This window comes from Melanaphis sacchari, unplaced genomic scaffold (assembly GCF_002803265.2).
Source record: "Melanaphis sacchari strain LSU unplaced genomic scaffold, SCAv2.0 Contig22_pilon_pilon, whole genome shotgun sequence".
In the NCBI taxonomy this organism is placed as follows: Eukaryota; Metazoa; Arthropoda; class Insecta; order Hemiptera; family Aphididae; genus Melanaphis; species Melanaphis sacchari.
Window position 1 is genome coordinate 979,388 of NW_020271107.1, and position 6,080 is coordinate 985,467.

Genomic DNA, 6,080 nt, shown 5'->3' on the forward strand with positions numbered 1-6,080 from the left:
GCAGTAATACGCTTGAGGAAAACCGTTATTATGTGTCAGTGTCATGGTGGTCCGTACAGTCAATTTTTTGTTCGTCGCGTTACAGAAATTAATATTATAGTGTATTATATAAGTGCATAATTTATCAAGTTATTTGATAGAGAGGTGTTAGCAAAATATTTGATATTGCTAAGCACTCCTTAATTACCACCTAGTCGTCTATATGCTCAAACATGTACCTATACTCACTATACAGCTTTTAGCATGTTGCTCATTTATGATTTTTGAAACTCTAAATTATATACCTATACACGGTTATATTTAGGTAAATAATTAAATAAATTATAATATAACCACGAAATATATTATGACTTATGAGTTATGACAATGTCATTTGTATGGAAACGACCTATATAAAATATATATAGGTACTCAATGGCGTAGCAAAAAATTTCGAATGGGAGGAGGGTTTAAGATTTAGGTATATATCAGGGATACTATGGAAAAAAAGGGTCATTCATAATATGTTTACTGAATAATTGAATAAAAATCAATTGGGGGGAAAGTTATACAACACCCAAAACCCCTTTGGCAACGCCACTGTATATGCTATACATTATATAGGTGTAAATAATATTTTAATTCATATTCCGTTGTTCGCAGTACTATGTAAAAGAAGATTTTAAATACCTATTCCTATAACAGCATAATTATATCTTCGCGTAATGTGTTGCGTTGGTACTCGATCGTTCCACAACTCTCCCAGGGAGATTATCGGGTTTGGACATCGTTGTCCGATTGAATTTTTTTCATCACTTATTTGCCCGTTGATTACTGGGTCATATGCGTCTATACGGCGAACGATTGAAATTCTCGAGAGACGCTACCGACGCAGCATTTTAAATTAGACAGACTTGAGTCTTGCGAACAGTAGTAATTCCACACCGAGATTTATAACGGTATTATCGCACATAATTTAGTAGAGGCATAACGCCCGCGATAAATTATAGAATATTATCATTGTTGAAGCGTCTGTAAACCGATGCAAGCTGAGTGGCAAACTTAGGAGAGAGGGGATGCTTGAGAGCTGAAGTACCCACCGTTCCGCGTATTTTTGTTAAAAATTACTAATAATTCGACGAGTGGTAAATTTTTTCATACGGCCTACACCAGAACAAAAAATTACATTATATTACATTGTATTGTTATGACGTAACTAATTATTAAAAAAATAATATACGTTAAATTGTTTATAATTTTCCTCCAAATTGTACATAATAAGACTTACTTAAGGACTATTATTAACAAAATAGTGCCCACCAAATAGATCCGCCATTAGTTATAAAATTGTTAATTTCGTTACGAGTCTTTAGTCCTTACAACCAATTATTCGACGTATTCCCGTCAACTCGTATTGCATATACCTATTATAACGTGTCTATCATAACTTACCCCGTGTGTTATATATATATATATATATATATATTATCATAATGTTATACCTATAGGCATTAAACAAAACTAAAATTACAGGTTACCATTAGACATAAAAATGTAACAAACAATAATACACGTGTTCTATAAGTGCCCATAACACCTGTGTAAAGTTCGCACAGGGATATCTCATTTTTGCTGTTTAGACGGTGCTCACATATTATATTAGTCTATACCTATTCTCGTGTGAATGCAGCGTCCCTCCCCCTCCCATACGGCAGTTGGCAAAAGCGGCGTATACGACACGAAACGATAATTAATATACATAATAACAAAATTATAATTACATTACAATATCATTTCTGCAGGTTAAAAAGTTTAAAATAAAATCACCCCAATTCATCGTGAACAAGCAGCGACGGCGAGTTGACCTGCACTCGACCCTCATCGCTATCCCCCGCTGGCCCTTGGGCCCGCCACCACAACACACTAACGTGCTTACGACGTAAATTATTGCAAGTATACACCCGTTACCCCCTCCCCTCCCCCCTTCCACCATAGTAGTCTTACTGTTACAGTAGATAAAACCACACAGACATAAAATACGCGTTTACATATTATTATTATTATTATTATTATTATTATTGTTAGACGTTTTATATAGGCATATACGCAATACGTTTGCGTTAGGTATGTGTGTTCTGCGTATCTACCTCTATGAGCTGTAACTGCAATAATTATTAATGTGACGCCAAAATATTGACCGTTATCCCAGCGTGTCCTTTAAACCCACGTAATGCATATATAGTAATCGCATTTATACATAGATCGCGTTCGATATTTTAATCGTGCTTTATATTATTATAAGCGGACAGTAATGCATGTATACTATATGCGTATATGTACATTACGAACACAATATATAGCTCCCATAGTAGGGGCGTTCTCACGGGGTGGGATGATGGATGAGGGTGTCGTATATCCCCTCTTTGGCTTATTTTTGTCTATTGATTTTTCGTCATTTATTGATGAAATAATCAGTCGTGTTTTTAATGTCATATTTTTTTTAGGGATTTTTTTTCATTTTTCATATAGGTATTGTATCTAAGTTAATATTGTAAACAATAAAATATAATATTATATGATAAAGTAATAAAAACATATTTAACGCCATCGCGGGGTGATTTACGCCAAGATAGCAACTTGTTACTAATAAGTATAACAAATAAAACGTACACAAAATATGTACACATAACAAATATTCCTTTCACGATAATTACTTCCAAGTTAGGGAGGGGAGGGTACGAGGCATTTTTCGTTACACTGAAAGATGTTGAAAACAATTTGATTTAAAATATGAAAACATTTCTATAGCATCACTCTTTATACCATCACTATATTTAATAATATAATTTTTGTATTCAATAGATCCGCCTTCTATATAAGCCATAAGGCCACCAAGTCTCATGCTATGCCATTGCGTCACTAGATATACCTTTTAATTATGAAATTTATAAATATTATAATTATCTAGAACTTGCATGGCTACATTTAAACACAACTTGCAAAAATATACAATACATTATTTTTGTTTGACGTGGTTTAACAACAGTCAAAAATAGATTTCTCCTATTTTTCCTTTCAAAAAAGCTGAACACGCCACTGTGTGTTAGTGGTCCTAAAATTGGTGATGTTATCGAGATCTCTAGACCAGTGTTTCTCAGCCAGTGAGTTGCTGAATAAATCCAAAAGTGTCACAAAGTATATTATATCACATATAATTGTACATAAACATTTTTGACAGATTTCCAAAAACTAATAGGCTTTAATAATATATACATAGATACATTTTTTTGATGTAATTTCTATAATGATTAAAAAATAAGTTATCTCTCGTCGACGCATTTTACATATTTTATGGCATTACAAATTAAAATTAAATATTACCCATTACCTATTCTTTTTTTTTTTGTCGTTTGTCGTAAAGCATGAAATATTTTAATGGCGACACGCCATAATACGAATATTAAGAAACACTGCTCTATTTGAACTTGCGGTTAAATAACTAGGTACACCATATTATTAACATAGCATCGTATTATTCCAATTCTCGATACACAAATAAACTGTATTATGGTGTTTATTAAAAATAGTTATAGTCGTGTCGAGTCCGGTAGTTTATATTCACTGGTCTACTCTTCTCTCATTTCCGAAAATAGACAAAAATTCAAAACGTTTTGTCTGTGTATGAACCACCGCTATACCGTTGTTTGGTAGTCGTCAGGTATAAAAACGAACACTTGGATAAATTGATATGACTATTAAAAATCCCAAATCCAATTATTACAATATGCAATACAATTATATCTCATTTTAATATATGGTGTATAGTGTATACTATACACCACATAATACCATTATAATATACTAGCTGAAGCTGATCCTGGACGGCGATGGCTGTGAACAGTGTGAACCGTGACAAATTTAATGCCCGTGAATTAACTCTCACATCTTTCTAAGAAATAATAATATATTAGTTTCATTAAATTTATTTTAAAAGTAATTTAATTTTTATTTTTTAAAGAATTAATAAATGTACCTTTAATACTATATTATGTATCTAAAATCCAGTCGACAATCGGTTTCCATCTCTCAGATATTTTACAGATATTCTCAGACCAATGTATTTTGGGGTGAAAACAGGAATAGGTACTTAAGTATTATCTTACATAAAAATAACTTATTTAAATTTAATAGTTTATCTTTATAAATTATCAAGAGGACGCTACACCTGTATCTGTTGCCTCCGTCTTACATGTGAATAATATGGAAAATGTATGTGCAGCGGTTCACGTTTAGTTTTGTTAGCTTAAAAATTAAAGTGAATCGACTTATTATGAAATTTAATGGTAAAAAAATAAAGCATTATTATTTGTGTTCGTGAGTTGGTTTTTAAAGATAATTAAATTTTTTAGCGAGTTTTGCGTAGGTAACTATTAAAAAGTGTTATTTAAAAATGCTCATTACTCGTTAAAAAATTGAACTATCGTAAAAAACGTACGTACGAACACGAATAACATTTTTACCATTAAGTTTCATGATAGGTTGGATTCACCATAATTTTTAAACAAAGTTAAACGTGAACTGTTAAATGCAAATTTACCATGTTATGATGCACTTTAAGGACGAAAACAACAAACGCGGGTGAAGCATCTTCTTTAAAACTGCTAACTTTTACTAAAATATTTTTTATTACATTCTAAATAAAGCAGATATTTTCTACTTAAATAAAATTTGGTATGGGCAATTAAATATTAAAATATGCAGTTAGGTAGCCTACTACTTTGGAAGCGACATTAAACATAAAATTACTTTCCTGTAATAATCGTTATACATTTCTATGGTTGGCATTATTGATTTAAAAATATATTTTTTTCTCAACTTAAATTAAAATATTCAATAGTAGGTACAATATTGAAAAACAAGAATTAAATTCAAAAATTATTTATCAATAAATATTGTACAATGTTTCAACTTAAAGAATGATTAATTACTATATTATACTTTCATTGGTTTAATACAAGATTATGATTTTTTTGATTGTTGATCTTTTCCATATCAATAGTGTTCACTACGAGTAAACAAATAGTATTTCATCACAAAATTGTATACAAAGTCATTTCAAATTCTTAAATTATATTATATTATAATAATCATAATATTGTATCGTTAATAATGAAATCATTTTTAAAATAACAAATTAAGCATGAAACTTTTTTTCTACTAAATTAAGATCTAGTCATTTAAATTAAAATTTAATATTTTTATTACATTGTACCTATTATAGGATATACTTACAATTATATTGTTTATTTTGTTTATTGTCATCAGATAGCATTTCCTAAAATAAACTTCTTTAATTTGAATATATTCATTATATTTTATTATTAATAATTAAAATTATTATTGCAAATGATATAATTTTAAGTATATATACTTAAATATTATCTTATAAGTAATAAAGTTTGTTCATTTTATATTAATATTTTGTTTAAAGTAAAATAACCTTACAATAACAATAATACACATATTTGTTTTGGTTCTTCATTATAATATTTGTAAAATTCTTAGATTGTATTTAAATAAGAAATTATGACCTGTTGTTTAATGGCTCATTATATTGTAATAAATCGTAATTTGTGATTGTATCTACTGATCTAAAAATAGAATAAATTTGTTTAATAATTATAATATTAAAAAATCAGAAAATCATGTTATGTATAAGTGTAATCATCACATATTTATATAGTTGGATTTATTATTATCATAATATTGTGATTCATTATTACTTTTTGTAAATAATTTCAATAATTACATGGAAACTGTATTTCACATACACTGAAAGTATGGTAATATGAGTTAAATTGTAAAGCTTGTATAGTATTATGATACAAGGACAAAATTAAAAGTATTATGTCTTATTACTGTCATCAATTTTCTGGAGAGTAAATCTTTCAATATTGATAATTGATCAAAAAAATTATTATTATTTATTTTTTTTTTTCTATATGTGATCATATAGCTATTCTATTGTTTAGTTCAACTAATATAATTATTGAAATAAAATTATTTAACTTATAATTTTTAAAAAAAAAATACAAAATATA